General features: G+C 41.3%; 1 long non-coding RNA gene across 1 annotated transcript in view; it reads left to right on the forward strand.

Annotated features, from left to right (window-relative positions):
* The first annotated feature begins 1,128 nt into the window (after positions 1–1,128).
* LOC126960619 (uncharacterized) overlaps positions 1,129–15,859 on the forward strand; it is an 80,065-nt gene continuing 65,334 nt past the window's right edge. Inside the window, exon 1 of the long non-coding RNA XR_007728081.1 lies at positions 1,129–1,408. This is a non-coding gene — a long non-coding RNA (uncharacterized LOC126960619). The remainder of the gene's footprint in view (positions 1,409–15,859) is intronic.

Consider the following 15,859-nt stretch of genomic DNA (forward strand, 5'->3'; position numbering starts at 1 on the left):
ATATATAATTAACTCATGGATTTAAGTGTCAAGGGGGAGGGATACTTGAGATGGATAAAAGAATAAAAACACATTATGACTGTCTTCTCTTATGTGCAGTCAAAATCATGACCCTGATATCATCTCTAGTACCACACATGGGGTAGAGTATTGAGTGCTGAGAGTAGGGGAATCTGGGATAGAGCTAAATGGCTCTTTCTAAGAAAAGTGCGCATTTCAGAAACCATGAGATGGAAGGAGACTGAAGGCTGTCTCTGGGGAAGGTTGGGGCTGGGGTGGGGTAGAGAAGAGAGACAGAGGTATGTAGATAAGGAGATAGAGACAGAGAGACAAACAGAGAGAGACAAAGGGACAGAAATTGAGATAGAGAGACAGGGCTTGAGAAGGACAAAGAGAGATACAGAACAGGCAGAATGAGACACAGAGACTCAGACAGACAGGGAGGGAAATGGGTAAGTCAGTATGGTGGTGGAGCATCCTGGAGAGATTTTGTGAAAAGAAACATGCCTCACAGGAATTTTTCTAAAGTGAAACACTGTTAGTTAAACTCTGCTCTCTCTACAAAAGTCTTTTTAAAAATCTTTTTAAATTTTCTTTTCTAAAAAATTTTAAGTTCGGGGGCATATGTGCGGGTTTGTTACAAAGGCAAACTCGTGACATGGGGTTTGTTGTACAGATTATTTCATCACCCAGGTATTAAGCCTGGTACACGTTAGTTACTTTTCCTGATCCTCTCCCTCCTCACATTCTCCATCCTCTGTTAGGCCCCATCCTCTGTTGTTCCCCCTCTATGTGTCCATCTATTCTCATCATTTAGTTCCCACTTATAAGTGAGAACATGTGGTGTTTGGTTTTCAGTTCCTGCTTTAGTTTGCTGAGGATAATAGCCTCCAACTCCATCCATGTTCCAGCAAAAGATATTACCTAATTCTTTTGTATGGCTGCATAGTATTTCATGGTGTACATGTACCACATTTTCTTTATCCAGTGTACCATTGATGAGCATTTAGGTTGATTCCATGACTTTGCTATTGTGAATAGTACTGTAATGAACATATGCATGTATGTGTTTTTATGGTAGACTGATTTATATTCCTTTGCGTATATATACCCAGTAATGGGATTGTCAGGTCAAATGGTAGTTCTATATTTTTAGCTCTTTGAGGAATTGTCACACATTTTCCACAATGGTTGTACTAATTTATTTCGAACCAACAGTGTATAAGTCTTTAATTAAATATACATTTCTCACTAATGCCTCATGGAATGCCTTTTCTTTTAGGGACTAAACAGAGTATTGTCCACGTTCAACGGTTGAAATGGATGAGAGAGAAGTTGCCATCAGGAGATCTCTCGGCTCCATTGCAGGTGCAAACAGAAATTACAGCCTTTGTCCTTCAAGTCTCAGGTTTGCTTTATTTTTTTATTTTTTATTTTTTTTGAGATGGAGTCTTGCTCTGCCACCCAGGCTGGAGTGCAGTGGCGTGATCTCAGCTCACTGCAAGTTCCGCCTCATGGGTTCATGCTGTTCTCCTGCCTCAGCCTCCCGAGTAGCTGGGACTACAGGCGCCCACCACCATGCCCGGCTAATTTTTTGTATTTTTAGTAGAGACGGAGTTTCACCATGTTAGCCAGATGATCTTGATCTCCTGACCTTGTGATCTGACCACCTCGGCCTCCCAGAGTGCTAGGATTACAGGCATGAGCCACCGTGCCCGGCCTCAGGTTTGCTTTAAACTGCAGAACACTCCTGTATGAAAGGAACACCGGAACTGGCCATTCATGAATAAACAGCCCAGATCAGAGCAGCCACATGCTGGTGAGGGTGAAGGTTCCGGTGAGGTGCCACCAGGCTGTGCTCACAGCTCTTCTTGTGGCTATGACACTGATGAGGTAGGTCTGTACTGAAGAGGAGGCTGTGTCAGGGGAGGTTTGCCCCCAAGCTCCTCTGTAAAACTGTTTCCTGAAGAACACTTTCAGCACCTAAGGCCACCTTCTGGTGGTGTGAAAGCTGTTTAGAGAACCCAAGGGTTTAAGAAAAGATTTACAACCCCTTTTCAATGGAGGTATATTAAATGATAAACAAGGAAACAAATACAAATGATAGCAGAGCTGCTGAACTGGAAATGGGGGAATTCAGAGCTTACTTGCCTTGTAACCAGGGTAGGGTAGGAGTCTCTCCAAAGTCTCTCTGTGAAGGCTTCTAGGCCTACCCAGAGCACACCTCTTAAAAACTGATGCCTTTTTTCTTAGTTTTTGCCTCTCCAGGAGATTCCTAGAATAAATTATCATATTAACAGTGCTGAGGTGTTCTGCTGAAAGAAAACATTTTACAATTTGTTTAACTAGTATTTCTCCAGTTTTATTTACTTGACCACAGAACACATTATTTGCTTATCTTTCCAACGTATTTATTAACATATCAAGGCCAGTATTTTGAGATAGCTCTGTATGAGAAATACTGCTTTATAGGCCAAAGATCTGCGCTGTACCATATGGTAGCCACTAGCCACTGATGGCTACTGAGCACCTGAAATACCATTAATCTAAACGGAGATGTGCTGTTAAGTGTAAAATGGACACTAGATTTTGAGGATTTTGTATGAAAAAGGTAAAATTTCTCATTAATAATTTCATATTGATTACATGTTGAAATAATATTTTTCGTATATTATATTAAGCAAAATCTATTACTAAACTTGTTTATACCTAGTTCTATTTACTTTTTAAAATGTAGCTATATATAAAAAGAATAAAATACCTAGGAATACAGCTAACCAGAGAGGCAAAAGATCTCTACAATGAGAATTACAAAACACTGCTCAAAGAAATTAGCAAAGACACAAAGAAATGGAAAAACATTCTAAGCTCATGGATTAGGAGAATTAATATCATTAAAATGGCTATACTGCCCAAAGCAATTTATAGATTCAATGCTATTCCTATCAAACTACCAATTACGTTCTTCACAGAGCTAAAAAAAACTATTTTAAAATGTGTTTGGAACCAAAAAAGAGCCTGAATAGCCAAGACAATCCTAAGCAAAAAGAACAAAACTGGAGGCATCATGTTACCCAACTTCAAACTATCTTGCAAGGCTACAGTGACTAAAACTGCATGGTACTGGTACAAAAACAGGCACATAGACCAATGGAACAGAATAGAGAACCCAGGAATAAGGTCACACATCTATGACCATCTGATCTCTGACAAAGCTGACAAAAACAAGGAATGAAGAAAAGACTCCTTATTCGATAAATGGCCAGCCATATTCGGAAGATTGAAGCAGAACCAATTCCTTACACCATACACAAAAATCAACTCAAGATGGATTAAAGACTTAAATGTAAAACACAAAACTATAAAACCTGTGGAAGACAACCTAGGCAATACCATCCTGGACATAGAAACTGGCAACAATTTCATGACAAAGACACCAAAAGCAATTGCAACAAAAGGAAAAATTGACAAGTGAGCTCTAATTAAACTTGAGCTTCTGCACAGCAAAAGAAACTATCAACTGAGTAAACAGACAATCTACAGAAAAGGAGAAAATATTTGCAAACTATGCATCTGAAAAAGGTCTAATATCCAGCATCTTTAAGGAACTTAAACAAATTTACAAGAAAAAAACAACCCCTTTGAAAAATGGGCAAAGGACACGAATAGACACTCCTCAAATACAAACATGTGGCAAACAAGCACATGAAAAAAAGCTCAATATCACTGATCATTAGAGAAATGCAAATCAAAATCACAATTAGATATCATCTCGTGCCAGTAAGAATAGCTATTATTAAAAAATCAAAAATAACAGATGCTGGTGAGGTTGTGGAGAAAAGGGAACACATATACACTGTTGGTGGGAGTGTAAATTATTTCAAGCATAGTGGAAAGCAGTATGGTGACCTCAAAGAGCTCAAAGCAGAGCTACCATTTGACCCAGCAATCCTATTACTTGGTATATACCTAGAGGAATATAAGTTATCCTACCATAAAGACACATGCATGTGAATGTTTACTGTAGCACTATTCACAATGCAAAGACATGGAATCAGTCTAAAAGCCCATTCAATGACAAACTGGATGAAGAAAATGTGGTACATATACACCATGGAATTACTATGCAGCCATAAAAAAGAATGAGTTCGTGTCTTTTGTGGGAATATGGATGGAGCTGGAGGCTATTATCCTTAGCAAACTAATGCAGGAACAGAAAATTGAATACCACATGTTCTCACTTATAAGTGGGAGCTAAATGATAAGAACTTATGAACACAAAGAAGGAAACAACAGATACTGGGGTCTACTTGATGGGGGAGGGTGGGAGGAGGGAGAGGAGCAGAAAAGATAACTATTTGGTACTGGTCTTAATAACATGGGTGATGAAATAATCTGTACTACAGACCTCCATGACATGTCTTTACCTATGTAACAAACCTTCACATGTACCCCAAACCTAAAATAAAAGACAAAATAAAATGTAGCTGTAAGAACATTTAAATGACATATGGGATTTGTATAAGTGACTCACATTGCATTTCTATCAAAGAGTGGCAACATAGAACATAGCTGGAACATCTTCACCCACCTACAACAGAACCTCATTTCCAGCCCCCGGTGCCTCCATCTCCTTTCCCAGCACTCTCCCCCTTGCTAACTCTGCTGCAGCCACAGCATTCCTCAAATATGCCTGGAATGGCCTTCCTAGGTGTTATGGAACGAATGCTGGTGTCCCCCACATTCATATTTGAATTCCTAACTCCCTAAGGTGATGGTATTAGAGCTGGTACAATTAGGGAGATAATAAGGTCACGGGGAACCCTTGGGAAGAGAGTTCTCTTGCTCTCCTGCCTTGTGAGTATACAAGAAGTTAAGTATCTGCAACCTGAAAGAGGGCCCTTACCAGCACCTGATCATGCTGGGACCATGATCTCTGACTTCCAGCCTCCAAAACTGTGAGAAATAAATGTTTGTTGTTTAACCACCCAGGCTATGGTAATTTATTATAGCAGCCTGAGCAGACTGAGGTACTAGGGCTTCTGCCTTTACCGTTCCCTCTGGAATATTCTTCCCTGCCTTACCCACACAGCCAGTTTTCTTTCTTCATTCATGCATCTGTTCATATGTTACCTTATTAGAAAGGCCTCTGTGTTAGTCTGTTCCTCATGCTGTAACAAAGTTCTTTAGACTGGGTAATTTATATATAGCATTTATTTTTACTATTCTGGAGGCTGGGAAGTCTAAGCTCAAGGTGTGGGCAGATTCAGTGTCTGGTAAGGGCTTATTCCTCATAGGCCGTGTCTTCTTGCATGTCCTCACATAGTGGAAGGGCTCAAGCCTTTTCTTATTAGGGCACTAATAAGCCTTTTTTATTAGGGCACTCATCCTATTCATGAGGATACCACCCTCATCATTCAGTCACCTCCACAAGCCACACCTCCTAATATCCCCACATTGAAGATGAGATTTTAAGACATGAATTTTGGAGGAACACAAACGTTCACACCATAGCAGTCTCCTAACACTACTCACTTATTCATTTTATTTTCTTTCTTAGCACTAAGTTTTACCTAACACATCACACGTTTATTTACTTATTTATTGTCTGTTTCCCTCACTAGAGTGTGAACTCCTTGAAAAAGGATAAACTTTTACTACTTTATCCCAGGTGCCTGAAAGAGTGGGACAACAGAGGTGCTTGATAAATACTTTTTCAAACAAAGGAGGAATGAATGGATGAATGAATGACTCAGTTAAAAAACTTTTTCCTGCTGGTCCCAGATGCTGCTTTAGAAGCCTTTTCATTGTGTACCCTGGGCAGCCATACCCTATTACTAGAGTTGGCATTCTAGACAAGGCCCTTCACCATGCTGCAGAGATAGCCTTCTCCCCACAGCCTCTGCAGGGTATTTGCTGCCTGAGGGAATCTGGGGCATATCCACTGTGATTTTCTCCAAAGATAACTGCCACCAAGTTCCCACCTCCCTCGGTGCACAGGTTGCCCCACCAGCTTAGAAATGGGAGTCTATTTCTTCTCCTTGAATCTGGGCTGGCCTGTGGTTTACTTTAACTAATGGAATGTGGCAGAAATGATACTGTGTGAGCTCCAGGACTAGCCCTTAAGAGGCCTGGAAGCTTCTGCTTTTGTTTGCTCAGAGTCAGCCACCATGATGTAAGGAAGTCCAAGCTATCCTCTTGAGGAGAGAGGACATACGGAGAGACACTGAGAGGTAAAATGCCACACAGTACTAAGGGCCACATGGAAAAGAACTGAAGCCCCTCAGCCAACAGCCAGCACCAAGGCCCAAACTCTTCAGAGAGGTCTCTAAACCTCCAAAATATACCAGCCTTCAGCAGGATGCACTTGCATAAGTGACCCCTGTGTGATACCAAGTGGGGCAGAACCACCAGCACAATCACAGATCATGAGAAATAATAAATTTTACTCTCTTACTCCAGTAAGTTTCTAAGTAGATTGTCATATAGCAAAAGATAATTGACAAACCCACGTTGTCTTTTTTTTTTGGTTAAGACGGAGTCTCGCTCTGTCGCCCAGGCTAGAGTGCAGTGACGTGATCTTGGCTCACTGCAACCTCCGCTTTCCACGTTCAAGCAGTTCTCTGCCTCAGCCTCCCGAGTAGCTGGCATTACAGGTGCCTGCCACTGCGCCCGGCTAATTTTTGTATTTTTAGTAGAGACGGGGTTTCACCATCTTGGCCAGGCTGGTCTTGAACTCCTGACCTCGTGGTCGACTCACCTCAGCCTCCCCAATCTTGTCTTATTTTCTCATCCTCTGCTGATTATCACCTTGTCCACCTGGCTCAAGGAGTTGGCCTGCATTGTTGTGATGCTACCGTGATAATATGTCTTCCTCTCCAGGGCAGCAACTTGGTCTGCTGTGCAGCCCACTTCAACCCCTGGAGGCCATGGTTGAAGATTTGTATCTATCGGGCCTTACCTCTGGCCCTCTGCACAGTTCTGGGAAAGGTGGGTGGGGACTGTAGGATGGGGCTTTGGAGTCAGGTCAACCTGCGTTCCAATCACTGCTCTGTTTCCCAGCTGCTGAGGGGCCACAGAGTTATTTACATCTCTGAGCCTCAGTTTCCTTTTCTGCAAACAAGGACAGTGATACTTATCTCACTGGGCTCTTGTGAAGATTAGAGGTGATGCGTGTGTGTGTGTCTGTGTGTGTGTGTGTGTGTGTGAAGTGTCTGGCACATCATGAAAACAACCAGTCAAAACAAAACTCACCCTCCAGATTTCCTTGGATAATATTCTGTCTCACTTTCTGAAGAGCTTGGCATTTCTAGTCAAACACAAGGAGCAGAACTGAGACCTGATTTCAGGCTTGTGTGGACTTTGAACATTGGCCCCCCAGAAAGTTCTCTCTAAGGCTTTGTTGTAGCAACCACAAACAACCAGCAGCCCACTCACAGGAAGCCCTGCCCTGTGGGCCCTGCGGCAGGGCTCTGCACAATAGGGATCTGTCTACTGATTACCCTGACCATGACATGGCTTTGAAAAGCACATCTCATCGCTGCCTGGTGACTCCTTTCAGAGCCTCCCCCAGGGCAGGTTGTTTTGCAACCAGACAATGAAATTCAAATTTACTAGGTACTTTATTTTGGAGGTTGAGAGGGAAACAAAAGTTCTTCAATTAATCATTCATCCTAAACCATGTTATGCCTCTAAACATTGCTTTCACCTTAATAAAACTCATACTCCAGGGCAGTAGCTATGGGGATAATGACAAGCTAAAAGTGAGTGCTAGCTGGAGTGAAGGTTAAGAAACAGGGTCTGTCAAGTTGCCCTCCTGTGGGGACACTGATCCAGCCCAGGAGGCAAGGTTGGGCTGGTGTAGATAGGCCTGACTTTGCAAAACATGGATAAAGACATGGATATTAGGAGGTGTCCAGAGTTAGTGGGTGCAGGGATGAGGCCAAGTTGCTCTGCTTTCAGCTTTCCTAGGGGCAGGGAAGATATGCAGCAGGTAGGGGCTGGAATGGCACCCTGGAGAATGTCTGTTCTAATTGGTTAGGATCCCATGCTGATTGGCTAGTTGGGCAGTGCTACAAACACAATCTTTACCGAAGAACATATCTGAATGGAGATCAGGATGTAGTCAAATTCCTTCTACTTGGCTTTAGGACTAGAAATTTGATGTATCATTCGCTTGCACCCATTGAGGTAGTTTCCTTGAAAGCTTCCTTGGAGGGAAGTGGTAAAAGCTGTCAGAGGAGTGAAAGCTTTGGGAACAATCAGAAGAGTATTTTCATTTGGTTGAGTTGTAAATTCCAAGTTCGAAAAGAAAAAAAAAAAGAGGGGTAAGGAAGGGGTCCAGTTTCAGTTTTCTGCACATGGCTAGCCAGTTTTCCCAACACCATTTGTTAAATAGGGAATCCTTTCCCTGTTGCTTGTTTTTGTCAGGTTTGTCAAAGATCAGATGGTTGCAGATGTGTGGTGTTATTTCTGAGTCCTCTGTTCTCTTCCATTGGTCTATATATCTGTTTTGGTACCAGTACCATGCTGTTTTGGTTACTGTACCACTGTAACATACTTTGAAGTCAGGTAGCATGATGCCTCCCCCTTTGTTCTTTTTGCTTAGGATTGTCTTGGCTATGTGGGCTCTTTTTTGGTTTCATATGAAATTTAAAGTAGTTTTTTCTAATTCTGTGAAGAAGGTCAATGGTATCTTGATGCGGATAGCATTGAATCTATAAATTACTTTGGGCAGCATGGCCATTTTCATGATATTGATTCTTCCTATCCATGAGCATGGAATGTTTTTCCATTTGTTTGTGTCCTCTTTTATTTCACTGAGCAGTGGTTTGTAGTTCTCCTTGAAGAGGTCCTTCACATCCTTTGTAAGTTGTATTCCTGGGTATTTTATTCTCTTTGCAGCAATTGTGAATGGGAGTTCACTCATGATTTGGCTCTGTTTGTCTATCATTGGTGTATAGGAATGCTTGTGGTTTTTGCACGTGAATTTTGTATCCTGAGACTTTGCTGAAGTTGCTTATCAGTTTAAGGAGATTTTGGGCTGAGACGATGGGGTTTGCTAAGTATACAATCATATCATCTGAAAACACAGACAATTTGACTTCCTTTCTTCCTATTTGAATACACTTTATTTCTTCCTATTGCCTGATTGCCCTGGACAGAACTTTCAATACTATGTTGAATAGTAGTGGTGAGAGAGGGCATCCTTGTCTTGTGCCGGTTTTCAAAGGAAATGCTTCCAGCTTTCGCTCATTCAGTCTAATATTGGCTGTGGGTTTGTCATAAATAGCTCTTATTATTTTGAGATACGTTCCGTCAATACCTAGGATATGAACAGACGCTTCTCAAAAGAAGACATTTATGCAGCCAACAAACCTATAAAAAAAGCTAATCATTACTGGTCATTAGAGAAATGCAGATCAAAACCACAATGAGATACCATCTCATGCCAGTTAGAATGGTGATCATTAAAAAGTCAGGAAACAACAGATGCTGGAGAGGATGTGGAGAAATAGGAACAGTTTTACACTGTTGGTGGGATTGTAAACTAGTTCAACCATTGTGGAAGACAGGGTGGCGATTCCTCAAGGACCTAGAACTGGAATTACCATTTGACCCAGCAATCCCATTACTGGGTATATACCCAAAGGGTTATAAATCATTCTACTATAAAGACACATGCACATGTATGTTTATTGCAGCACTATTCACAATAGCAAAGACTTGGAACCACCCCAAATGCTCATCAATGATAGACTGGATAAAGAAAATGTGGCACATATACACCATGGAATACTATGCAGCCATAAAAAAGGATAAGTTCATGTCCTTTGCAGGGACATGGATGAAGCTGGAGACCATCATTCTCAGCAAACTAACACAAGGACAGAAAACCAGACACCGCATGTTCTCACTGATAAGTGGGAGTTGAACAATGAGAACTCATGGACCCAGGGAGGGGAACATCACACACTGGGGCCTGTTGCAGGGTGCGGGGCTGGGGGGTGGATAGCATTAGGAGAAATACCTAATGTAGATGATGGGCTGATGGGTGTAGCAAACCACCATGGCACGTGTATACCTATGTAACAAATCTGCACATTCTGCACATGTACCCTAGAACTTAAAGTATAATAAAAAAGGGTGGCAGAGATTGATTTTTTCCAATATTTATTTTATCCATATTTTTTCTCAATAATAACATCTCTATTTTGGCTTGTGACCACTTCAGAATAAAAACCTCCTTGCTGCCGGATAGTATCAGCTGAGGTGTCAGTAAGAAATGCATGGCGTGCTTAAACTGGATAATCGACCAGAGTTTAATAAAAAGGCTGTTTACAAAGGGTTTTTAGAAACTCAGTGGAGCATATGCAGAGAGCTGTTACCATCCCTAGTCCTGAGAAGCCAGGGGAAGAAGTGGTCACCAAACCTCCAGAGTCACTGAGTAGGAAGGGGTGATTGACAGGAACTGCCTTGGGAGAGGTGGTGGCTGCCCTGGGGAAGGGGTGGAGATGGAAATGGTCTGTTCCTGGCAAGAAGAGTGTTTTATTATTGACCTTGTTTAGAATTGTCTGTGGATGGTGATAATAAAAAGTTGGTAGACTTTTATTTGGCTTTATTATTGCTTTTAAATTATCTACAAGCAATGTAGCCTTTAGTGTGTGCAACCTGAAGTAGACCATTCTTGCTCATGCACTAGAGAGAGAGAGAGTGCCAACCCATATAGACTTAGAAGAGAGCCAGCTGGAAGGCCAGTCTTACCCTCCTTCACCTCCTCCTTTCCTGAGTGTGTCTCCCACTGGCTGTACTCAACAGAAGCCAGACAGCCAGAGGGCCCACTGATGTCATCAATTCAGGTAAATCCTTGACAGCACAAGACAGTGTAGAAAAGGGTGGAGTTGGATGTGGTAAAGGGACAAACAGAAAATATCCAGCACCAAGGGAAAGCCTGGAGATTCAGTTCTGATCAATGGGGTGGAGCTTTGGTCAGTGGATTTGCAACTGAATGAAGTGTCCTTAATATAAATGGTGTGTCCACTCCTTTCTTCTCTTTCCCACTGGTTAAAATTCAGATGTGATGGAGAGAACTGGAGCAGAAATATTACAGCACATGGTGAAAACACACATTAAGGATAGTGGGGCAATGAGAGAGAAGGAGGTTTGAAGGGTCAGGAAGGCTCTACACTCGTCTATATTCACATGAGAAGAAAACATATTTCCATTTTGTTTAATCCACTGTTATTTCTTTTGCCATTTGCTGCCAAACCTAATCCTACCTATTGTAATCAGTTTCTTCTATGTGAGAATGTATGGAATGTTTCTGTTTATCCATCAAATAGTTACTTAACAACTTCTGTATGCTAGGTCTGGATAAAACAGCATGAAGAGACTGCTTGCCCCCAGTTTTGGTCTCTGATGTTAATATTTACAAGACAAAACTGTCTTACCTGTATTTTCCCAAAAGGAAAGAGAAAAGATTTGAAGCCACTAACCTTTGGATTAGGAAGCCAGAGTCTTACCTGATGGGATCCTGGACCATAGCATAGAAAGAACACCTAATGAGTCTCTTATCTTCATTCTTTTCTTTCAGGGATTTCAAGACGCATTTAATATCTTAAAGAGCTGATAGCTGCCATGTATAGGGGAAATACATGAGAGGAATATGCCTGCATAATGGGGATGCAGCTAGCCTTGGGTAGTGATTCATTCAGTATTCTTTTGGCTACAAGTAACAGAATATCCATATAAAATTGGTGCTATGAAAAAAAAAAGTGGTGCTATGAACTGAATGTTTATGTGTCCCCAAATCCATATGCTGAAATCCTAATCCATAATGGGCTGGTATTTGGAGATGGGGCCTTTGGGAGGTAATTAAGTCATGACAGTAGAGAATGATGGGATTGGTTCCTTTATAAGAAAAGACAAAGAAGAGCTTGCTTCCTCTCTGATCTCCACCAGGTGAGGACACAATAGGATGACCATCAGCAAACCAGGAATAATGCCCTCAACAGACATCCAATCTGCTGATACCTTGATCTTGGACTTCTAATTCTCCAGAACTGTGAGAGTAAATACCTGTTTTCTAAAACCACCCAGTTCGTGATATTCTGTTATAACAGCCCAAACTAAGACAAGTGGTTAATGCAGAGGGCTTTATTATCTCATGCAAGGAGAAATCTGGGGGAGTGCACTGGAGGGAGGCTAATTCAGAAGCTCAATGATGTCAGGGCTTTGGGTCAGCTTCCTTCTGATTCTCTTAACTTCCTCCTCTTGGTAAAAAGATGGCTGACTAAACTTCAAACACCACATTTTCAAATAACAACATCAAAGTCAGGGAGGAAGGAAAGAAAGAAGAAAGGAAGAGAACATTTTTCTTTGTTGTATCTTTTTCTTAAGAAGAAAAATCTCTCCTAACATCCAGCTTCCCCTGCCCCTCTTCAGATTTCCCTTCATTTATCATAGCCTAGATCTTGCACACATGGCTATCACCTTAAACCATCACTGGGTGAGAGAGGTGATTGCAGTGACTGGAGAAGGTCAATCATGATTTATCCCTGGGGCTGGTCCCATTTCCCTGTGTATACCAGTGCCTCATAGTAGCATGAAACCAAGACACTGTTAATAAGGGGGAAGGGCTGGTTTGGGCAGTAACAGGAACAAGGAAATATAAAGGCCATTCTTAAAAGAAGGAAAAGGAAATTAAACACAATTTAACTGCAAACAAATTAAGCGTTTTAAGCTAAAGTTGACTGAACAAATGCTTAGCGTCTGGGCCATGGTTAGGGACAGAAAGCTGACTACCATGATGGAAAGGAACAATTTAGGGAATTTTCCAAGGAGAGGGAATTATAAATAGAAAAAGGCAGAGATTAATCATTGATTTTCTGCTTCTGTGTCTTTGTCATGGCTAGCTGGAATGCTACTTTGATCTAATTATGTAGTTTATGGATATATGTGTCAAGGCCCCTGTAGGAAAATAATGGCTCACTCAGATTGGGTAATTACAGAGAATTTAATAAGAGACTGTTTGTAAAGGTGTAGGCAGAGTTTAAGGAAATCAACAAGGCATACTGCGGTATCATAGTGCACCAAGAATGTGGAGCCATTATCATCCCCAGGACAGAAGAAGCAAGGAGAGGGAACAATTACTGTAACCTGGAAAGAGATGCATTAAAAGAATACTGTGATAGGAGCTGTGGCTTTTGGTAAAGGGACATAGCTAACCCATAGTAGCCTGGCAGAGCAGGAGCCTGGACACCCCACCCTCATTCCTTGTCATCTCTGATATCCACTCCCCAACTTCGGTTGAACAAAACTGAAAACTAGAGGGCAAGGGAACATGTTGACACAAATTATAGAAGATTTTCTGGGGCACAGAGTAGAATGGTGGAATGTGGATCTTGAGGTGCAAATGGGAAATGAAGAATATACTCTCATAAATGTAGTAAGCAAATTAATGTGTCTCTTTTAGTGCGGATAACAGAAACATGCATAATAAAAATCGATGGTAATAATAAAAGTACATTTTAATGATAAATTCCATAAGCTAAAGCCTGAGGCTTGGAGAGCTTAAATTACCCAACTTAACACAGCCTGGGATTCACACCCACATCTGTCCATTTCCATCACGGGCTGGATGGTGACTGTGGCATGGCTGTCCTGGCATTATGAATCAGCGTCAGTTGCCTTTAGACAGTAAGGAGGCAGGAAGAGCAAATGATCATAAGAAACCCCTTTCCTGTTTTTAGATCCTTACTTTGGGGAACATGACTAGGACTCTGAAGACCTTGGGGGAACCTCACCCTTCCTCTTAAGGTCTGTTGTGACAGAAGGGATCTGTGCTTGTGTAAATCTCATACTATGAGGCCATCCTTTTATAGTCAGCACTGATAGCCATCCTGGTGACCTTTTCAAAGGGAAACATTCATCTTTGAGTCTAGAATCTACCTGGAGGGACCTGTCTGCTTTGCATTATCGTGCTTACTCTCTCAGACCTGCTGCTTCCCCACATTCTCTACAGCAGTGACTTCAGGATGGAGGGAATCGCTGGGCAGCCGCAGAAGCAAGGGAGCAGGGCTCTAGGGGAGGAGGTGGTGGTTCATGGTGGTGGCTTCGTGGACTTGAAGACCTATTTTTGTTCTGTCCCTGACTCTGCTCCCTACAGAAAATACATATTTCTATGTGATGTGAATTTTGGTATTCTGAGAGGACCCCCTAAGCTTCATCACAAATCTGGTGCCTAAAATCCTGCAGTCCACAGTACATTTCTTTAAAGCAGCTTGATGTATTACAATTGTATCTTAGCTACTTTTTAAGGTACTATATTGTATGCATAGTTTAATTGAATAACTACAAGAAATTATGATACTGAGGCTCCTAGGGGGTTCACAGTCACACAATTGGTGGCTGATGGAACCGGAATTTGAAACAGACTCCTCTGATTCCAAATCTAGGATTCTTAACTAGTATATTTTACTCAGCATGGCTTGAAGTAGGGTGTTCATGGATTTGCTCATCAACTGATGTATGTATGAGATCTCCAGAAAGTTATTATTCCTAAGTCTGAATTTTTTCGTCTAAAGAATAGGAGCTGGAGGAATGGCAAAATAATATAGAATAGACAGGCTGGTGTCATTAATGTCAAACTCGATCTTCTTTAGAACTTTTTCAAAGCCAGTGGTGGCAGGTGGGGGTGGTTCTAGTCTTCCCCAGGTAAATAGCATCATGAGCAGATTATTTCATGTCAAGGGGAGAGGTGCAGAATATTGGCATTGGAGAAGAAGTACTGGATATAACAAGAATGGAGTTTTTACTCTTCCACTTGCTAACTGAGTAAACCTGTGCAAGACTCTTAATCACTGTGACATACCTAGAGACTGTATCTTTATCTGTACAACATACACTTACTTTATGTAACTACACAACATCATTGAGAGTCTTAATTGATCAACTGAGAAAATACTATGTTGTAAATTATTATATGCAAGGTCATGTAATTTGTTATATAATCATTTTTCTTGTTTTTTTGCCATGAAGAAACCAAATCTTTACCAACAAAATTAATTTGTGTCTAGGGAAGTTTGTTTCTCTCTTCTTTGCCTAGTGGTTACATTACTTTCCAGCTACAAAGGGGTGTTTGACATTGGCATATTACAATTTGACCATCTTATTTGCTTTAAATATTTTTAAAGATACGATCTATTGAAGAGGTAGCTATCATAGAGTATTTAAACAATATAGTTTATAAAAATAATTTTTATTAATTTATGTGGAACATAGGCTTATAAAAGTTACTGATAAATATGTGGTGAATTGCTTTAATCTGTTATATATACATTATATGAGGCTGATTAAATTCTCCTTCTCTGATCTCAGAGGCCAGCTTGATGATTTTTCCCCTTTCCAGTGTAACACAGCGTGTGGCTCACTGGGGTGGTTTGATGATTGATATGTGGTATAGGGGAAGGCGGGCATAGGGAAGAGGCTATAGGATCCATGGCTCCAACCCACAGTAAAGGGTCTTGGGGGAGTTTCTTTATCCTCCTCTGGCCATCATTAAGGTTCCATTTCATAGATAAGGAAAATGATGCATAAACACATCATCTGAGTTCTATAATGTTACTTAGAATCGAAAGCACCAAGATCCCACCTGTGTATTTCCCACTAGATAAATCAGACTGCTGCACATCCTAGAAAAAGTCAGGTGTGTATGTGCCACGTGAACATAGCCTAAAAATGTGACTTATTAAGAGAAATTATAGGCTTTAGAGGTGATTTTCCAAACTATCGTGTTCATTTCTTGCCCTAAATGTACCTTTTGGTGTCACTATCGGATAGAATACAGGCCTGAAATTGG

Source organism: Macaca thibetana, chromosome 8, assembly GCF_024542745.1.
Source record: "Macaca thibetana thibetana isolate TM-01 chromosome 8, ASM2454274v1, whole genome shotgun sequence".
Classification (NCBI taxonomy): Eukaryota; Metazoa; Chordata; class Mammalia; order Primates; family Cercopithecidae; genus Macaca; species Macaca thibetana.